General features: G+C 48.2%; 15 non-coding genes across 15 annotated transcripts; 9 read left to right on the top strand and 6 right to left on the bottom strand.

Moving 5' to 3' along the window:
• The first annotated feature begins 6140 nt into the window (after window positions 1–6140).
• Window positions 6141–6213, top strand: TRNAR-ACG (transfer RNA arginine (anticodon ACG)). The gene has a single exon. It is a non-coding gene; the product is annotated as a tRNA-Arg (tRNA).
• Window positions 6214–6889: 676 nt separating this feature from the next.
• TRNAR-ACG (transfer RNA arginine (anticodon ACG)) lies at window positions 6890–6962 on the top strand. Its single transcript has one exon. It is a non-coding gene; the product is annotated as a tRNA-Arg (tRNA).
• Window positions 6963–8005: 1043 nt separating this feature from the next.
• On the bottom strand, window positions 8006–8094 carry TRNAY-GUA (transfer RNA tyrosine (anticodon GUA)). The gene is given in 2 exon segments: window positions 8006–8041; window positions 8058–8094. It is a non-coding gene; the product is annotated as a tRNA-Tyr (tRNA).
• Window positions 8095–9717: 1623 nt separating this feature from the next.
• TRNAY-GUA (transfer RNA tyrosine (anticodon GUA)) lies at window positions 9718–9806 on the bottom strand. Its single transcript is given in 2 exon segments — window positions 9718–9753; window positions 9770–9806. It is a non-coding gene; the product is annotated as a tRNA-Tyr (tRNA).
• Window positions 9807–10882: 1076 nt separating this feature from the next.
• Window positions 10883–10955, top strand: TRNAR-ACG (transfer RNA arginine (anticodon ACG)). The gene has a single exon. It is a non-coding gene; the product is annotated as a tRNA-Arg (tRNA).
• A 461-nt stretch (window positions 10956–11416) lies between these two features.
• TRNAY-GUA (transfer RNA tyrosine (anticodon GUA)) lies at window positions 11417–11505 on the bottom strand. Its single transcript is given in 2 exon segments — window positions 11417–11452; window positions 11469–11505. It is a non-coding gene; the product is annotated as a tRNA-Tyr (tRNA).
• A 123-nt stretch (window positions 11506–11628) lies between these two features.
• Window positions 11629–11701, top strand: TRNAR-ACG (transfer RNA arginine (anticodon ACG)). The gene has a single exon. It is a non-coding gene; the product is annotated as a tRNA-Arg (tRNA).
• Window positions 11702–13785: 2084 nt separating this feature from the next.
• Window positions 13786–13858, top strand: TRNAR-ACG (transfer RNA arginine (anticodon ACG)). Its single transcript has one exon. It is a non-coding gene; the product is annotated as a tRNA-Arg (tRNA).
• Window positions 13859–14319: 461 nt separating this feature from the next.
• Window positions 14320–14408, bottom strand: TRNAY-GUA (transfer RNA tyrosine (anticodon GUA)). The gene is given in 2 exon segments: window positions 14320–14355; window positions 14372–14408. It is a non-coding gene; the product is annotated as a tRNA-Tyr (tRNA).
• A 123-nt stretch (window positions 14409–14531) lies between these two features.
• On the top strand, window positions 14532–14604 carry TRNAR-ACG (transfer RNA arginine (anticodon ACG)). The gene has a single exon. It is a non-coding gene; the product is annotated as a tRNA-Arg (tRNA).
• A 2032-nt stretch (window positions 14605–16636) lies between these two features.
• Window positions 16637–16709, top strand: TRNAR-ACG (transfer RNA arginine (anticodon ACG)). The gene has a single exon. It is a non-coding gene; the product is annotated as a tRNA-Arg (tRNA).
• A 461-nt stretch (window positions 16710–17170) lies between these two features.
• TRNAY-GUA (transfer RNA tyrosine (anticodon GUA)) lies at window positions 17171–17259 on the bottom strand. The gene is given in 2 exon segments: window positions 17171–17206; window positions 17223–17259. It is a non-coding gene; the product is annotated as a tRNA-Tyr (tRNA).
• A 2217-nt stretch (window positions 17260–19476) lies between these two features.
• Window positions 19477–19549, top strand: TRNAR-ACG (transfer RNA arginine (anticodon ACG)). Its single transcript has one exon. It is a non-coding gene; the product is annotated as a tRNA-Arg (tRNA).
• A 461-nt stretch (window positions 19550–20010) lies between these two features.
• TRNAY-GUA (transfer RNA tyrosine (anticodon GUA)) lies at window positions 20011–20099 on the bottom strand. Its single transcript is given in 2 exon segments — window positions 20011–20046; window positions 20063–20099. It is a non-coding gene; the product is annotated as a tRNA-Tyr (tRNA).
• A 123-nt stretch (window positions 20100–20222) lies between these two features.
• On the top strand, window positions 20223–20295 carry TRNAR-ACG (transfer RNA arginine (anticodon ACG)). The gene has a single exon. It is a non-coding gene; the product is annotated as a tRNA-Arg (tRNA).
• The last annotated feature ends 145 nt before the right edge of the window (window positions 20296–20440 follow it).

Raw genomic sequence — 20440 nt, 5'->3', positions numbered from 1 at the left:
CAACAACAACAACAACAGGAAACAGGAAGAAAAAAAAATAACCCGACGCACCCCCCCGAATAAATACCCCATTCCGCAAAACCAACATATATACACACGCTCCGGACGCCTCCCCCCACCATCTGCAAGGGCCCCCCAACGGCCGACCTCACAAAAGTCTGCGCGTTTTGGCGCGCGTTCTCGCGGCGGGCCCGTCACAAGGGCCCGTCCCGGCACGCTCAGTGGCGGTTGTTGACGGTCCCGGTGCGAGAGAGTCTGGCTTCGCTGCCGAGTGACCCCCGACCCCCCCGGGAGGGGTTGGCGGTCATGGACCCGTCACTCCTGTTGCACCTGGAGATGGAACAGTCGATGTCAGGTTAGGCAAAAGCAGCGACGTCGGGGAGTCGGCGGACCCCTCACACGTTTAGCCATGCGTGTGTGTGTACAAACCACGGGGCGGCGCAATGAAGGGTTTCAACCTGGAGGGGTGCACGTACCACCGACGTCTCCCCCATTTGACGCGTACACATTGCGGCCACAAGACCTGTACGACCTCCACGGGCCCCCGCCACGGCCGTACCAACTTTGACGAGGTCGCCAGCGGCACCTGGGGACAGTGCAACCATGCCCTGTCCCCCGGTTTCCATTTGAACACATGTACCCGCCCCAGCCTAAGCCTCTCGTTCGCCTTCTGGCGGAGTTCAGAATTTTGCACGGCCGCTTCCCGCGCCTCAGATAATTTGCCGATGTTAAATTTAACGTGTTCGGACAATGTAGACTTCGCCTGAGGCGCCGAGAGCTTCAGCTGGGTCGTCACAGGCGGGTTAGCCTTGCAGCCATACATTAAAAAGAAAGGGGAAAATCCGGTGGCGGCATGGGGAGCCATCCTGTAGGCTTGTAACACACAGGCAATGCGAAGGTCCCAATCTGTCTGGGATTCCGATACCTGCTGGGACAGCATGGACGTGATAGTCCGATGCAGCCGTTCCACCATCCCATCAGTTTGTGGGTGATATGGGGAGGTCCGAATTTTCTCCGTACCCAAGAGGTCGCACACCTCGCGGAGGAGTTTCCCCGAAAAATTCTTACCCTGGTCAGTCAGCAGCCGTTCCGGAGCACCCTTGTCGAGGACATAGCCCTGGACAAAGGCCTCCGCGATGGCTGCTGCCGACTGGTTGGCCAGGGGCCAGGCCATGGGCCATCTCGTGAAGTATTCGACCCCTGTCAATAAATACCTATTTCCCCTGGGTGTAGCGGGAAATGGCCCGAGAATATCCAGAGCAACGAGCTCGTTAATCCGGGAAACCTTTATGGACTGCAGCGGAGGGTTGGACCCCCTCGCTGGTGGCTTCCGCTGCGCGCATTGCGTGCACGACCCCAGGAGATCCCCCACGTCCTTTGCCATGCCCGGCCAGAAGAAATCGAGCTGGAGCATGGCAAAGGTCTTGTGAACCCCCAAGTGCAAGAGCCGCTCATGCGCAGCCCATACCACCTTACCCCTCAATGCTGCAGGCACCACGAGCCGTTGGCGGCGGGATTTCCCGTCCCAGTGCATTAAAAGCCCCTGGAACAACCCCCACGAGTCAACGTTCGCCACCCCCTGACCAACCCCCCCGGTGTGACGGCGCAGAGCGAGGAGGGAGGTGTCCTCCATTTGGAGGCGTCCCCACTCCGCAACCGACAACCCCAGCCACGAATCCCTCCCTTCTTGCTCGATAGGACCCGAAGCTGAAGGCGCATCGGCGGCGGCCACGAGGACCGAATCGGTGGTCACGTTCGGGGGCCTACAACGCCCCGAACCCAAGAGGCAAGCGCACTCCGAAGTGGGTGGCAACCGCGACAGGGCGTCAGCGTTCGTGTGGCGGACGCCCTTACGATATGTGGTGACAAAGTCGTAGTCTTGGAGAATCTCCAACCATCGAGACAACTGCCCCGATGGTTGTTGAACCCGCAGGGCGTACTGCAGAGCCGCATGATCTGTACGGACGGTGAAACGTCGACCGTACAGATACGGGCGGTATTGCTGAACGAAATAAACAATTGCCAATAATTCCCGACGGGTAACGCAGTACCGTTGTTCCGCCGGAGACAGTACCCGACTACCGTAAGCCACCACATGCTCTACGCCACCAATGAGCTGGGACAGCACGCCCCCAATGCCCGTGTTACTTGCGTCTGTATCGAGCAAGAAGGGTTGTGAGAAATCGGGGTAATTCAACGGCAGAGCCCCTACCAGGGCATTCCGGAGGGCGCAGAAAGCAGCCTCCTCCTCCGGCCCCCAATGAAACTTGACTCCCTTGGACGTCAAGGCATGCAATGGTTTCGCGATCGTAGCGAAGTCAGCCACAAACCGTCGGTAGTACGACGCGAACCCAATGAAACTCCTGACCTCTCCCACCGAGGTGGGAGTCGGCCAGGAGCTGACGCATTCCGTTTTGGCGGGATCAGTGGATATCTCCGAGCGTCCAACAATATGACCCAAATACCGCACCGATTCGCGGAGCAAATGGCACTTCTGCGGTTTAAATTTCAAATTGGCAGCCCGCATTTTGAGAAAAACAGCACGCAACCTCTGGAGGTGTTCATCGAATGATTTGCTAAAGACGATGACATCGTCCAAGTAAATTAAACACGAATCCCATTGCAAGCCCGCCAAGACCAGTTCCATTAACCGCTGAAAAGTTGCTGGCGCAGAATGTAAGCCCATCGGCAAGCGGTTAAATTGGAAGAGGCCTTGCGGTGTACGGAAAGCTGTCTTAGGTTTGGATTCGTCATCCAGAGGAAGCTGCCAGAATCCAGAAAGTAAATCCAGGGTGGAAAAGAATCGTGCCCCCGCCAAGGCATCGAGCGACTCATCCATTCGAGGAAGCGGGTACGCATCTGCCACAGAAATTTTGTTCAATCGGCGAAAGTCGACACAAAACCGCAGTGAGCCGTCGTGTTTTTTCACCAAAACGATCGGCGCGCCCCACGGGCTGTTGGAAGGGGAAATGATATCGGCGGCTAGCATGTCATCAATGGCCGATTTGACATGATCCTTTTCGGCGGGACTCAACCGAAAGGGATTTTGGCAGATTGGCACGCTGTCACCCGTGTCAATATGGTGTCGCAGCAATTTAGTACAACCAATATCAAATTTGTGTTGACTAAAAACGTTGGCAAATTATTTCAGGAGAACTCGCAGCTGCGCACGCTGCGAGTCGGACAGGTCCACTGATCCCGCGCAAAGCGCATCCAGCCATCCGTCATCACAGTCCGAATGCGGTCGCGACGGAGGATCGGTGCTTACCTGACCCACGAGTGGTTCCTCATAGGGTGCCGGCGTTGCGTGTGCAAGCACGGTCCCTTGAGTAACCACGGCCGTTCGCGATCCTACATTAAGGACTGCAATGAAGGGGTCCCCATCCCCTTTCACCATGGTCTGAGCCGCTAGCAAATCGGGTCCATTGACCCCGGCCCGAGATGGTCCCAACAAGACCCCCCGATCTGCAACCCCCTCAGCAAACGGCCGACGCAACCTAAGAGGGACGAGCATCTGAGCCCCCGGGGGTACGCGCACAGTTTTTGCCACGAGCGCCTACACGGTCGCAAACGCCCAACGCTCCGTGGCGGGGGAAGACAAAAATGTAACACGTCGGCCCGACGGGAGCTCGATGCACCCCTGGTCGATCAAGATACGAATGGGCATTTTGGCCAAGAAATCCGTCCCCAACAGGCACGGAACCGCCAGTGAGGAGGAAACCAAAACAGGCCCGGATAATTTAATGTCTCCAATGCAAATTTTGGCGCGGATTTGCCCAATGATGCCCAGCGAGCCCCCGTTAGCAGCATAGCATGGCACATCAACGGGGAGCAAGGGACGACTTTGAACGGGAAGGATGTTATAAATCAAATCAGATATAATGGTCGCCGATGCTCCTGTGTCAATTAAAATCCGCACCTCTACCCCATCAATATGACCGACCACGACCGACGATCCCGCCGACGCTCCAACGACACGATGGGCGAGCTCTGACCACTGACCCGGTTGGAGCGCTCGTCGCATTTCAGAACAATCCGACGCAACGGCCGTCGATTTGCGAGCCCTGTTCGTTTCAGCGCGTGAGTGTGTGTCGGATGTGTGCATGGGCCAAACGTGTGAGGTGCCACGACTCGCCGTATTTCTCTGCTGGAGCTTGGGTGGAGACGGCGCGGCGTCCTGACGAGGTGTCGCCCCGCGCTGACGGGGAGCACGGCATCCTGAAGCAACGTGGCCTTGAAGGCCACAGTTGTAGCAGCGTGTGAGCGCCCCAGATGGCCTGGGCTGCTCCTGGCGGCTCGGTCCATTCCGAGCCTGTGGTGCCGTCGATCTCCATTCCCCCCGCCGCTCCACCCCGCAGACCTCCTCCGATGGGAGGGTGGTAGCCGCCATGGCATGGCTGGCCACCCCCTTGGCGGCCTTGCGACGCAGGGACCGCAAGCCCCCGTGGATGTGGCGTGCGACCAGCAAGGAAGACATCTCTGTGTCGTCTTGAGCCAAGACGGCGACGTCCAGCTGGTCCGCGAGTAGCAGCAGCTTTTCAGCCACCATAGCGTCCACTCCTTCCTCGTCCATCCGCGGGAAAGCTGCCTTCGCCAGGGCCAGGAGAGCCGTCCGGAAGGCCAGAGGCGATTCGTTGGTGCCCCGATGACGATCGTGGAACAGCTGCCTGCAGTCCGAAGGCGGGCCGTAGACAGCTGACAGCAGCTGCAGCGCCAAGTGCAGCGTGGCGCGCTTTTCCTTAGGCGCCGAGGTGAGGGTAGCCAGGGCGTCGTTGTCCAGCATCGCCGGCAGCGCGCGTAGTGCTTCGGCGTCCGTCCAGTTCGCCATCTCCTGATGAGCAATGAACCGTCTTTTGAAGCCGCCCCAGTCCCCGTCCGTGCCCACGAATTCTTTGAGAGGCGGCAGTCGCTGCTGTAACGCGACGTCCGTGGCTGCAGATCGCGCTCCGTCGTTCTCAGCAGACGTTACAGTGTGGGCGGGCTGCGAGCATGGCATCGCCGGTCGCTCCGTTGTTGACGTGCTGGCCGGTGTTGATGATGTCACGGCTTGTGCTTGGCCCTCAGAAGTCACCTGACGTGGGCCGGCCCCGCCCTCTGCTCCCACTGTAGTGATGGCGGGAAATTTAACCGCAGGCCGCGTCGGGGTGGCGGGAAATGTCGCCGCGCGTCGGCTGCCGTCGTCGTCCCGCGCAGCCCCTCCAGCCCCCAGCCGCGTGATCTCCTCCAATGTGGCGGCCGCAGCGTAGAGCAGCTCCGCCAGGCGGGAGTGAGCCAGCCGAAGTCCCTCGGCCGAAGCATCCCCCCCTTCCTGTCGTAGCAGCGCGGGTGTACTCGGCCCCGGCTGCTCCGATCCGACCTCGGCCATCTCTGGTGCCGATTCGGCCGAGGTGTCCTCCATCTCCGACTCCCTGGTACGTGTCGTCCCTCGTGTGTCCATCGTTGAACGTTCACTTCTGACCCCAGATGTAGTAAGTATTCAGGAGGCTTTGACGACGGGGTCGGAGGCACACTTATTTATTAACACCAACTTGTGTACAGTAACGGGTACACACAGCACTTAGAGGGGTATCGTCCCCTTCACTCGTCTAACAGGGAGACGCAACATCTAACCCCACTAACCTACGCCCGAGTCCTGCTAGGGGAGGCTACCTATCCCAGCCCAAGCTGAGATCCCGGCACCCTGAGTCTCCAGACCGGCTCTTATAAGAAGGGTTCTCGGGGCCACGCCACCGGCTTGCCCTGGTCGGCCCTGACAAGGACAGCGAGCCTATTCTAGCTGGTCTTCGCTCTTCGCTGGTTTAAGCACCTCCTCTGTGTACGGCCCTAACCACACCCCTTGTGTTTGTTAGCCATCCGTGCCCATACACAATTACACCTCTACAATTGCATGAACAATAACTTCATAATTTGGAAGAAAATTGGTGAAGCAAAAACCAACCGCCCTCGAACCAGCGACCTAAGGATATCAACCTCAAACCAACTACAGTCCACCGCCCTACCAACTGAGCTATTGAAGGAACATTGTAACGTATTCTATCACTTCACTTCTAGTACATAAACCAGTAGCAATGTAGAGTCAAACCTGCATCCAGTCCTTACACAGCCTGTACAGACAGGTCTGACAAGAGCTAAGCAACATGGGGCCAGTGACGCAATGGATAACGCATCTGACTACGGATCAGAAGATTGTAGGTTCGACTCCTACCTGGCTCGTGGGTGTGTGTTTTATTAGCGTGATGTCTGAATGCTTCCTTTTTATTCTATCATTCTAAAGGGCATTTAAAGTCGCAACATTTGAGGAATGGCCTGATTTAAACGAAAATATGGTGAATGTGAGTGATTTTTTTAATTAACATTTGCAATAAAAACGTCTATTGATGTGCATTTCTGAATCTATGTGGCCATTTGTTAAAAAGGCATGGGTCATTCAACAATATATTCGAAAAGTTTGCAGGCCACCATGAGAAAAGAAGCCAGATCCACCAAGTCAAAATCAAAGTATCTGTAGAAACCCATTTGACTAAACTAAGAATGCCCTATTCTTTTTGTGAATTTTAAGCCCAGGTTTGGCCCAAAATACACTTTCCAAATGTGCACCGTCAGGCGCGTTGAGCCTTCATTGTTGAAACAATAATTTCATAATTTGGAATAAAATTGGTGAAGCAAAAACCAACCTCCTTCGAGCCGGAGGAGAAACCAGCGACCTAAGGATTTTAACCACAAACCAACTACAGTCCTCCGCTCTACCAACAGATGCTATCGAAAGAACCCTGTATGCCATTCTATCACTTCACGACTTGTACATAAACCAGTAGCAATGCAGAGTCAATCCTGCACCCAGTCCTTACACAGCCTGTACAGACAGGTCTGACAAGAGCTAAGTAACATGGGGCCAGTGGCGCAATGGATAACGCGTCTGACTACGGATCAGAAGATTGTAGGTTCGACTCCTGCCTGGCTCGTGGCTGTGTGTTTTATAAGCGTGATGTCTGAATGCTTCCTTTTTATTCTATCTTTCTAAAGGGTATTTAAAGTCGCAACATGTGAGGAATGGCCTGATTTAAACGAAAATATGGTGAATGTGAGTGAATTTTTTAATTCACGTTTGCAAAGAAAACGTCTATTGATGTGCATTTCTGAATCTATGTGGCCATTTGTTAAAAAGGCATGGGTCATTCAACAATATATTGGAAAAGCTTGCAGGCCACCATGAGAAAAGAAGCCAGATCCACCAAGTCAAAATCAAAGTATCTGTAGAAACCCATTTGACTAAACTAAGAATGCCCTATTCTTTTCGTGCATTTTAAGCCCAGGTTTGGCCCAAAAGACATTTTCCTAATGTGCACGTCAGGCGTGTTGAGCCTTCATTGTGTAATAACGTTGAGGACTCTTGGACGCCGGGGTTGGAGGCACACGTATTTTTTCCGCGTCAGTTGGCACAATCACGGACATACAACATTGGAGGGGGTATCGGCCCCCTCACCTGGCTAGCTGGGGATACACTTGCTAGCTATCCCTAACCTTCCTCCTAGTCCTCCACTAACGGGCTAGGGGAGGCTATCTAGCCCGACACTGGTAAGTCGGGCTTTCGGTACCCGGAGTCCCAGAGCACTAGCTCTGGTTCTCGGGACCACGCCGCTGGCTCGGTCCTGTGCGGCCCTGATAAGGGCGGCGATGCAGGGGAGTCCAGGGCCCTATCTGGACGATCTTCCGTCTTCACTAGGTTAAGCTTAACATAACTCCCCGAGCCCTCCGGCTCATCCCCTTTTATACCAAACCCCACACTGAGGGGTGGGGCCCCGGGGGATCCCAGCTCCGAGTCAGCCCCCCAGGCTGCCCGATGCGGACGTCGCTGGGAGCACCTGCCCGTGCACCGACATAGCCACGCCCACTGTGTTTCTTCCCCATTAGATCCCATTGTATACAGCCCCTCCGTAACACCCCTACATCTGCATGAACAATAATTTCATAATTTGGAATAAAATTGGTGAAGCAAAAACCAACCTCCTTCGAGCCGGAATCGAACCAGCGACCTAAGGATTTCAACCACAAACCAACTACAGTCCTCCACTCTACCAACTGAGCTATCGAAGGAACCTTGTAACGTATTCTATCACTTCACTACTAGTATATAAACCAGTAGCAATGCAGAGTCAAACCTACATCCAGTCCTTGCACAGCCTGTACAGACAGGTTTGACAAGAACTAAGTAACATGGGGCCAGTGGCGCAATGGATAACGCGTCTGACTACGGATCAGCAGATTGTAGGTTCGACTCCTGCCTGGCTCGTGGGTGAGTGTTTTAATTAGCATGATGTCTGAATGCTTCCTTTTTATTCTATCTTTCTAAAGGGTATTTAAAGTCGCAACATGTGAGGAATGGCCTGATTTAAACGAAAATATGGTGAATGTGAGTGATTTTTTTAATTCACGTTTGCAAAGAAAACGTCTATTGATGTGCATTTCTGAATCTATGTGGCCATTTGTTAAAAAGGCATGGGTCATTCAACAATATATTGGAAAAGTTTGTAGACCACCATGAGAAAAGAAGCCAGATCCACCAAGTCAAAATCAAAGTATCTGTAGAAACCCATTTGACTAAACTACGAATGCCCTATTCTTTTTGTGAATTTTAAGCCCAGGTTTGGCCCAAAAGACACGTTCCTAATGTGCACGTCAGGCGCGTTGAGCCTTCCTTGTATGAACAATAATATCATAATTTGGAATAAAATTGGTGAAGCAAAAACCAACCTCCTTCGAGCCGGAGTCGAACCAGTGACTTAAGGATTTCAACCACAAACCAACTACAGTCCTCCACTCTACCAACTGCGCTATCGAAGTAACCTTGTAACGTATTCTATCACTTCACTACTAGTATATAAACCAGTAGCAATGCAGAGTCAAACCTGCACCCAGTCCATACACAGCCACAGTTACTGTACAGACAGGTCTGACAAGAGCTAAGTAACATGGGGTCAGTGGCGCAATGGATAACGCGTCTGACTACGGATCAGAAGAGTGTAGGGTCAACTCCTGCCTGGCTCGTGGCTGTGTGTTTTATTAGCGTGATGTCTGAATGTTTCCTTTTTATTCTGTCTGTCTAAAGAGTATTACAGGTAGGAACAACAGTTCCCCACTGCCCACCAGGGATTATTTGTTTGTCTGTCGTGCATAGCAACGCCCTCGATTTGTATTTCATAGAGCGCTTCGGGCGGGCTCAGCACCACGTGACGCGCCGCCCCACGCAGCTTGCGCCGCGTGACACGGATCGCATGAATGCGCTGTCCAACCAAGTTACTACCTGCCCACTCCGAAGGAACGTGTTAAAGGCGCAACATGTGAGGAATGGCCTGATTCAAAGGAAAATATTGTGAATGTGGGTGATTTTTTAAATTAACATTTGCAAAGAAAACGTCTATTCATGTGCATTTCTGAATCTATGTGGCCATTGTTAAAAAGGCATGGGTCATTCAACAATATATTGGAAAAGTTTGCAGACCACCATGAGAAAAGAAGCCAGATCCACCAAGTTAAAATCAAAGTATCTGTAGAAAACCATTTGACTAAACTACTAATGCCCTATTCTTTTTGTGCATTTTAAGCCCAGGTTTGGCCCAAAAGACACTTTCCTAATGTGCACGTCAGGCGCGTTGAGCCTTCATTGTTGAAACAATAATTTCATAATTTGGAATAAAATTGGTGAAGCAAAAACCAACCTCCTTCGAGCCGGAGTCAAACCAGCGACCTAAGGATTTCAACCACAAACCAACTACAGTCCTCCACTCTACCAACTGAACTATCGAAGGAACCTTGTAACGTATTCTATCACTTCACTACTAGTATATAAACCAGTAGCAATGCAGAGTCAAACCTGCACCCAGTCCTTACACAGCCACAGTTACTGTACAGACAGGTCTGACAAGAGCTAAGTAACATGGGGCCAGTGGCGCAATGGATAATGCGTCTGACAACGGATCAGAAGACTGTAGGGTCAACTCCTGCCTGGCTCGTGGCTGTGTGTTTTATTAGCGTGATGTCTGAATGTTTCCTTTTTATTCTGTCTGTCTAAAGAGTATTACAGGTAGGAACAACAGTTCCCCACTGCCTACCAGGGATTATGTGTCTGTCTGTCGTGCATAGCAACGCCCTCGATTTGTATTTCATAAAGCGCTTCGGGCGGGCTCAGCACCACGTGACGCGCCGCCCCACGCAGCTTGCGCCGCGTGACACGGATCGCATAAATGCGCTGTCCAACCAAGTTACTACCTGCCCACTCCGAAGGAACGCGTTAAAGGCGCAACACGTGAGGAATGGCCTGATTCAAAGGAAAATATTGTGAATGTGGGTGATTTTTTAAATTAACATTTGCAAAGAAAACGTCTATTCATGTGCATTTCTGAATCTATGTGGCCATTTGTTAAAAAGGCATGGGTCATTCAACAATAGTTTGGAAAAGTTTGCAGGATACCATGAGAAAAGAAGCCAGATCCACCAAGTCAAAATCAAAGTATCTGTAGAAAACCATCTGACTAAATTACTAATGCCCTGTTCTTTTTGTACATTTTAAGCCAGGTTTGGGACCAAAGACACTTTCTAATGTGCGCATCAGGCGCGTTGAGCCTTCAATGTATGAACAATAATTTCATAATTTGGAATAAAATTGGTGAAGCAAAAACCAACCTCCTTTGAGCCAGAGACCTAAGGATTTCAACAGCAAACCAACTACAGTCGTCCGCTCTACCAACTGAGCTATCGAAGGAACTTTGTAACGTATTCTATCACTTCAATACCAGTACATAAACCAGTAACAATGCAGAGTCAAACCTGCATCCAGTCCTTACACAGCCTGTACAGACAGGTCTGACAAAAGCTAAGTAACATGGGGCCAGTGGCGCAATGGATAACGCGTCTGACTACGGATCAGAAGAGTGTAGGTTCGACTCCTGCCTGGCTCGTGGGTGTGTGTTTTAATTAGCATGATGTCTGAATGCTTCCATTTTATTCTATCTTTCTAAAGGGTATTTAAAGTCACAACATGTGACGAATGGCCTGATTTAAACGAAAATATGGTGAATGTGAGTGATTTTTTAAATTAACATTTGCAAAGAAAACGTCTATTGATGTGCATTTCTGAATCTATGTGGCCATTTGTTAAAAAGACATGGGTCATTCAACAATATATTGGAAAAGTTTGCAGGCCACCATGAGAAAAGAAGCCAGATCCACCAAGTCAAAATCAAAGTATCTGTAGAAACCATTTGACTAAACTAAGAATGCCCTATTCTTTTTGTGCATTTTAAGCCCAGGTTTGGCCCAAAAGACATTTTCCTAATGTGCACGTCAGGCGCGTTGAGCCTTAATTGCATGAACAATAATTTCATAATTTGGAATAAAATTGGTGAAGCAAAAACCAACCTCCTTCGAGCCGGAGTCGAACCAGCGGCATAAGGATTTCAACCACAAACCAACTACAGTCCTCCGCTCGACCAACTGAACTATCGAAGGAACCTTGTAACGTATTCTATCACTTCACTACAAGTACATGAACCAGTAGCAATGCAGAGTCAAACCTGCATCCAGTGCTTACACAGCCTGTACAGACAGGTCTGACAAGAGCTAAGTTACATGGGGCCAGTGGCGCAATGGATAACGCGTCTGACTACGGATCAGAAGATTGTAGGTTCGACTCCTGCCTGGCTCGTGGGTGTGTGTTTTATTAGCGTGATGTCTGAATGCTTCCTTTTTATTCTATCTTTCTAAAGGGTATTTAAAGTCGCAACATGTGAGGAATGGCCTGATTTAAACGAAAATATGGTGAATGTGAGTGATTTTTTAAATTAACACTAGCAGAAGTACCCGGCGTTGCCCGGGTGAAAAATATATTTCTTAATAACCTAACATATATACACAGATGGCCTGCTACCCCTGCCCCCCCCCCCAGCCACGATCTCCTCGGCCGCTGTGCAGTAATATCTACGGCCTATAGTGGTAGCATCTAGCAAATGTATAGTAGTAATCACTGCACGCATCGGGGTGGGGGGGACATCACGCAGTGAAGAATTTACCTGAGCGTTTAGTGTATTTTTAAAGCATTTTTAACGCAAAATAAAATGTTCCCCTCACTACCAACTATTAGTCTTTTATCAACGGGACACTTTTTTACTGATTGGCCGTGTCGGGTGGTGGAGGGTTACAACACATTAATAAATATGGCGATCTAAACCCAATAACGTTGCTTATGAATAATGGTCGCGAAAGCCTACGTGTTACAAATTGACTAACTTTACTTAATAACCAGGCTACAGTCTACATTATAGACTGGCAGTACGCTCACCCAGCTTAATAACCAGGCTACAGTCTACATTATAGACTGGCAGTACACTCACCCAATTTAATAAGCAGGCTACAGTCTACATTATAGACTGGCAGTACGCTCACCCAGCTTAATAACTATTTGTACAGTCAACATTTAAAGAATCGATTCTTGGCGCGTCGGGTTTAAAAGTAATTAGACAGTTGTTTTTTCATTGGTATGTAATGTTTGAAAGTTTTCATAAGATTTTAAATGTATTTTCCCCCCGGGCAACGCTGGGTATATCGAGTTTATACCACAAAGTCGTCGCTTGACACGGGTGGGGTGTCGAGGCCTAGTACCGTGCAGAGCCTCCGGCCTTGCCTAGATTGCCCACCCGGCTGAGGCTGGGTACCGGGGCCGTTACCCCCCCCCCCCCGCGCTACAATAATACTGTGTAATCGCTATAATTTTATTATCTACCGACCCTATAATAGTAATTGCACACATTGTGTTGGGGGGGGGGGAGTGAAGTGGACGTGAAACTTTGATGAATTTACCTCAGAGTCGCGTGGTGGGTGTCGAGGCCTAGTACCGTGCAGAGCCTCCGGCCTCGCCTAAATTGCCCACCCGGCTGAGGCTGGGTACGGGTGCCGTTCCCCCCCCCCCCCCCCCGCGCTACAATAATACTGTGTAATCGCTATAATTGTATTATCTACCGACCCTATAATAGTAATTGCACACATTGGGGTGGGAGGGGAGTGAAGAGGACGTGAAACTTTGATGAATTTACCTCAGAGTCGCGTGTTAATGCGTGCGCATATTTTTAACGGGAATTAAAAATGGCGTCCACCCCGCAGCGAATGCGTCGCTACCCGTTGCCAGGGGCAACCGCCGTCCAATGAAACTGCGTATGGTCCAGCGACACACAGACACACACACAGACAGACAAACAGATTTGCGATTTTATATATATAGATTTGCAAAGAAAACGTCAATTGATGTGCATTTCTGAATCTATGTGGCCATTTGTTAAAAAGGCATGGGTCATTCAACAATATTTTGGAAAAGTTTGCAGACCACCATGAGAAAAGAAGCCAGATCCAAGTGAAAATCTAATTTTCTGCAGAAAACCATCTGACTAAACTACTAATGCCCTGTTCTTTTTGTACATTTTAAGCCAGGTTTGGACCAAAGACACTTTCTAATGTGCGCAACAGGCGCGTTGAGCCTTCAATGTATGAACAATAATTTCATAATTTGGAATAAAATTGGTGAAGCAAAAACCAACCTCCTTCGAGCCAGCAACCTAAGGATTTCAACAACAAACCAACTACAGTCCTCCGCTCTGCCAACTGAGCTATCGAAGGAACCTTGTAACCTATTCTATCACTTGACTACTAGTACATGAACCAGTAACAATGCAGAGTCAAACCTGCATCCAGTCCTTACACAGCCTGTACAGACAGGTCTGACAAGAGCTAAGTAACATGGGGCCAGTGGCGCAATGGATAACGCGTCTGACTACGGATCAGAAGATTGTAGGTTCGACTCCTGCCTGGCTCGTGGGTGTGTGTTTTATTGGCGTGATGTTTGAATGCTTCCTTTTTATTCTATCTTTCTAAAGGGTATTTAAAGTCGAAACATGTGAGGAATGGCCTGATTTAAACGAAAATATGGTGAATGTGAGTGATTTTTTAAATTAACATTTGCAAAGAAAACGTCTATTGATGTGCATTTCTGAATCTATGTGGCCATTTGTTAAAAAGACATGGGTCATTCAACAATATATTGGAAAAGTTTGCAGGCCACCATGAGAAAAGAAGCCAGATCCACCAAGTCAAAATCAAAGTATCTGTAGAAACCCATTTGACTAAACTAAGAATGCCCTATTCTTTTTGTGCATATTAAGCCCAGGTTTGGCCCAAAAGACATTTTCCTAATGTGCACGTCAGGCGCGTTGAGCCTTCATTGCATGAACAATAATTTCATAATTTGGAATAAAATTGGTGAAGCAAAAACCAAACTCCTTCGAGCCAGAGTCGAACCAGCGACCTAAGGATTTCAACCACAAACCAACTACAGTCCTCCGCTCTACCAACTGAGCTATCGAAGGAACCTTGTAATGTATTCTATCACTTCACTACTAGTACATAAACCAGTAGCAATGCAGAGTCAAACCTGAATCCAGTCCTTACACAGCCTGTACAGACAGGTCTGACAATAGCTAAGTAACATGGGGCCAGTGGCGCAATGGATAACGCGTCTGACTACGGATCAGAAGATTGTAGGTTCGACTCCTGCCTGGCTCGTGGGTGTGTGTTTTATTAGCGTGATGTCTGAATGCTTCCTTTTTATTCTATCTTTCTAAAGGGTATTTAAAGTCGCAACATGTGAGGAATGGCCTGATTTAAACGAAAATATGGTGAATGTGAGTGATTTTTTAAATTAACACTAGCAGAAGTACCCGGCGTTGCCCGGGTGAAAAATATATTTCTTAATAACCTAACATATATACACAGATGGCCTGCTACCCCTGCCCCCCCCCCCCCAGCCACGATCTCCTCGGCCGCTGTGCAGTAATATCTACGGCCTATAGTGGTAGCATCTAGCAAATGTATAGTAGTAATCACTGCACGCATCGGGGTGGGGGGGACATCACGCAGTGAAGAATTTACCTGAGCGTTTAGTGTATTTTTAAAGCATTTTTAACGCAAAATAAAATTTTCCCCTCACTAACAACTATTAGTCTTTTATCAACGGGACACTTTTTTACTGATTGGCCGTGTCGGGTGGTGGAGGGTTACAACACATTAATAAATATGGCGATCTAAACCCAATAACGTTGCTTATGAATAATGGTCGCGAAAGCCTACGTGTTACAAATTGACTAACTTTACTTAATAACCAGGCTACAGTCTACATTATAGACTGGCAGTACGCTCACCCAGCTTAATAACCAGGCTACAGTCTACATTATAGACTGGCAGTACGCTCACCCAGCTTAATGACTATTTGTACAGTCAACATTTAAAGAATCGATTCTTGGCGCGTCGGGTTTAAAAGTAATTAGACAGTTGTTTTTTCATTGGTATGTAATGTTTGAAAGTTTTCATAAGATTTTAAATGTATTTTCCCCCCGGGCAACGCTGGGTATATCGAGTTTATACGACAAAGTCGTCGCTTGACACGGGTGGGGTGTCGAGGCCTAGTACCGTGCAGAGCCTCCGGCCTCGCCTAGATTGCCCACCCGGCTGAGGCTGGGTACCGGGGCCGTTACCCCCCCCCCCCCCCGCGCTACAATAATACTGTGTAATCGCTATAATTTTATTATCTACCGACCCTATAATAGTAATTGCACACATTGTGGTGGGGGGGGGGGAGTGAAGTGGACGTGAAACTTTGATGAATTTACCTCAGAGTCGCGTGGTGGGTGTCGAGGCCTAGTACCATGCAGAGCCTCCGGCCTCGCCTAAATTGCCCACCCGGCTGAGGCTGGGTACGGGTGCCGTTCCCCCCCCCCCCCGCGCTACAATAATACTGTGTAATCGCTATAATTGTATTATCTACCGACCCTATAATAGTAATTGCACACATTGGGGTGGGAGGGGAGTGAAGAGGACGTGAAACTTTGATGAATTTACCTCAGAGTCGCGTGTTAATGCGTGCGCATATTTTTAACGGGAATTAAAAATGGCGTCCACCCCGCAGCGAATGCGTCGCTACCCGTTGCCAGGGGCAACCGCCGTCCAATGAAACTGCGTATGGTCCAGCGACACACAGACACACACACAGACAGACAAACAGATTTGCGATTTTATATATATAGATTTGCAAAGAAAACGTCAATTGATGTGCATTTCTGAATCTATGTGGCCATTTGTTAAAAAGGCATGGGTCATTCAACAATATTTTGGAAAAGTTTGCAGACCACCATGAGAAAAGAAGCCAGATCCAAGTGAAAATCTAATTTTCTGCAGAAAACCATCTGACGAAACTACTAATGCCCTGTTCTTTTTGTACATTTTAAGCCAGGTTTGGACCAAAGACACTTTCTAATGTGCGCAACAGGCGCGTTGAGCCTTCAATGTATGAACAATAATTTCATAATTTGGAATAAAATTGGTGAAGCAAAAACCAACCTCCTTCGAGCCAGCGACCTAAGGATTTCAACAACAAACCAACTACAGTCCTCCGCTCTGCCAACTGAGCTATCGAAGGAACCTTGTAACCTATTCTATCACTTGACTACTAGTACATAAACCAGTAACAATGCAGAGTCAAACCTGCATCCAGTCCTTACACAGCCTGTACAGACAGGTCTGACAAGAGCTAAGTAACATGGGGCCAGTGGCGCAATGGATAACGCGTCTGACTACGGATCAGAAGATTGTAGGTTCGACTCCTGCCTGGCTCGTGGGTGTGTGTTTTATTGGCGTGATGTTTGAATGCTTCCTTTTTATTCTATCTTTCTAAAGGGTATTTAAAGTCGAAACATGTGAGGAATGGCCTGATTTAAACGAAAATATGGTGAATGTGAGTGATTTTTTAAATTAACATTTGCAAAGAAAACGTCTATTGATGTGCATTTCTGAATCTATGTGGCCATTTGTTAAAAAGACATGGGTCATTCAACAATATATTGGAAAAGTTTGCAGGCCACCATGAGAAAAGAAGCCAGATCCACCAAGTCAAAATCAAAGTATCTGTAGAAACCCATTTGACTAAACTAAGAATGCCCTATTCTTTTTGTGCATTTTAAGCCCAGGTTTGGCCCAAAAGACATTTTCCTAATGTGCACGTCAGGCGCGTTGAGCCTTCATTGCATGAACAATAATTTCATAATTTGGAATAAAATTGGTGAAGCAAAAACCAACCTCCTTCGAGCCAGAGTCGAACCAGCGACCTAAGGATTTCAACCACAAACCAACTACAGTCCTCCACTCTACCAACTGAGCTATCGAAGGAACCTTGTAATGAATTCTATCACTTCACTACTAGTACATAAACCAGTAGCAATGCAGAGTCAAACCTGAATCCAGTCCTTACACAGCCTGTACAGACAGGTCTGACAAAAGCTAAGTAACATGGGGCCAGTGGCGCAATGGATAACGCGTCTGACTACGGATCAGAAGATTGTAGGTTTGGCTCGTGGGTGTGTGTTTTATTAGCGTGATGTCTGAATGCTTCCTTTTTATTCTATCTTTCTAAAGGGTATTTAAAGTCGCAACATGTGAGGAATGGCCTGATTTAAACGAAAATATGGTGAATGTGAGTGATTTTTTAAATTAACACTAGCAGAAGTACCAGGCGTTGCCCGGGTGAAAAATATATTTCTTAATAACCTAACATATATACACAGATGGCCTGCTACCCCTGCCCCCCCCCCCCCCAGCCACGATCTCCTCGGCCGCTGTGCAGTAATATCTACGGCCTATAGTGGTAGCATCTAGCAAATGTATAGTAGTAATCACTGCACGCATCGGGGTGGGGGGGACATCACGCAGTGAAGAATTTACCTGAGCGTTTAGTGTATTTTTAAAGCATTTTTAACGCAAAATAAAATGTTCCCCTCACTACCAACTATTAGTCTTTTATCAACGGGACACTTTTTTACTGATTGGCCGTGTCGGGTGGTGGAGGGTTACAACACATTAATAAATATGGCGATCTAAACCCAATAACGTTGCTTATGAATAATGGTCGCGAAAGCCTACGTGTTACAAATTGACTAACTTTACTTAATAACCAGGCTACAGTCTACATTATAGACTGGCAGTACGCTCACCCAGCTTAATAACCAGGCTACAGTCTACATTATAGACTGGCAGTACGCTCACCCAGCTTAATGACTATTTGTACAGTCAACATTTAAAGAATCGATTCTTGGCGCGTCGGGTTTAAAAGTAATTAGACAGTTGTTTTTTCATTGGTATGTAATGTTTGAAAGTTTTCATAAGATTTTAAATGTATTTTCCCCCCGGGCAACGCTGGGTATATCGAGTTTATACCACAAAGTCGTCGCTTGACACGGGTGGGGTGTCGAGGCCTAGTACCGTGCAGAGCCTCCGGCCTCGCCTAGATTGCCCACCCGGCTGAGGCTGGGTACCGGGGCCGTTACCCCCCCCCCCCCGCGCTACAATAATACTGTGTAATCGCTATAATTTTATTATCTACCGACCCTATAATAGTAATTGCACACATTGTGGTGGGGGGGGGAGTGAAGTGGACGTGAAACTTTGATGAATTTACCTCAGAGTCGCGTGGTGGGTGTCGAGGCCTAGTACCGTGCAGAGCCTCCGGCCTCGCCTAAATTGCCCACCCGGCTGAGGCTGGGTACGGGTGCCGTTCCCCCCCCCCCCCCCCGCGCTACAATAATACTGTGTAATCGCTATAATTGTATTATCTACCGACCCTATAATAGTAATTGCACACATTGGGGTGGGAGGGGAGTGAAGAGGACGTGAAACTTTGATGAATTTACCTCAGAGTCGCGTGTTAATGCGTGCGCATATTTTTAACGGGAATTAAAAATGGCGTCCACCCCGCAGCGAATGCGTCGCTACCCGTTGCCAGGGGCAACCGCCGTCCAATGAAACTGCGTATGGTCCAGCGACACACAGACACACACACAGACAGACAGACAGATTTGCGATTTTATATATATAGATTTGCAAAGAAAACGTCAATTGATGTGCATTTCTGAATCTATGTGGCCATTTGTTAAAAAGGCATGGGTCATTCAACAATATTTTGGAAAAGTTTGCAGACCACCATGAGAAAAGAAGCCAGATCCAAGTGAAAATCAAATTTTCTGCAGAAAACCATCTGACTAAACTACTAATGCCCTGTTCTTTTTGTACATTTTAAGCCAGGTTTGGACCAAAGACACTTTCTAATGTGCGCAACAGGCGCGTTGAGCCTTCAATGTATGAACAATAATTTCATAATTTGCAATAAAATTGGTGAAGCAAAAACCAACCTCCTTCGAACCAGCGACCTAAGGATTTCAACAACAAACCAACTACAGTCCTCCGCTCTGCCAACTGAGCTATCGAAGGAACCTTGTAACCTATTCTATCACTTGACTACTAGTACATAAACCAGTAACAATGCAGAGTCAAACCTGCATCCAGTCCTTACACAGCCTGTACAGACAGGTCTGACAAGAGCTAAGTAACATGGGGCCAGTGGCGCAATGGATAACGCGTCTGACTACGGATCAGAAGATTGTAGGTTCGACTCCTGCCTGGCTCGTGGGTGTGTGTTTTATTGGCGTGATGTTTGAATGCTTCCTTTTTATTCTATCTTTCTAAAGGGTATTTAAAGTCGAAACATGTGAGGAATGGCCTGATTTAAACGAAAATATGGTGAATGTGAGTGATTTTTTAAATTAACATTTGCAAAGAAAACGTCTATTGATGTGCATTTCTGAATCTATGTGGCCATTTGTTAAAAAGACATGGGTCATTCAACAATATATTGGAAAAGTTTGCAGGCCACCATGAGAAAAGAAGCCAGATCCACCAAGTCAAAATCAAAGTATCTGTAGAAACCCATTTGACTAAACTAAGAATGCCCTATTCTTTTTGTGCATTTTAAGCCCAGGTTTGGCCCAAAAGACATTTTCCTAATGTGCACGTCAGGCGCGTTGAGCCTTCATTGCATGAACAATAATTTCATAATTTGGAATAAAATTGGTGAAGCAAAAACCAACCTCCTTCGAGCCGGAGTCGAACCAGCGACCTAAGGATTTCAACCACAAACCAACTACAGTCCTCCGCTCTACCAACTGAGCTATCGAAGGAACCTTGTAATGTATTCTATCACTTCACTACTAGTACATAAACCAGTAGCAATGCAGAGTCAAACCTGAATCCAGTCCTTACACAGCCTGTACAGACAGGTCTGACAAAAGCTAAGTAACATGGGGCCAGTGGCGCAATGGATAACGCGTCTGACTACGGATCAGAAGATTGTAGGTTCGACTCCTGCCTGGCTCGTGGGTGTGTGTTTTGTTAGCGTGATGTCTGAATGCTTCCTTTTTATTCTATCTTTCTAAAGGGTATTTAAAGTCGCAACATGTGAGGAATGGCCTGATTTAACGAAAATATGGTGAATGTGAGTGATTTTTTAAATTAACACTAG

This window comes from Lampetra planeri, chromosome 53 (genome assembly GCF_965212315.1).
Source record: "Lampetra planeri chromosome 53, kcLamPlan1.2.h2, whole genome shotgun sequence".
Lineage (NCBI taxonomy): Eukaryota > Metazoa > Chordata > Hyperoartia > Petromyzontiformes > Petromyzontidae > Lampetra > Lampetra planeri.
This window is presented reverse-complemented; position numbering and strand designations above follow the sequence as displayed.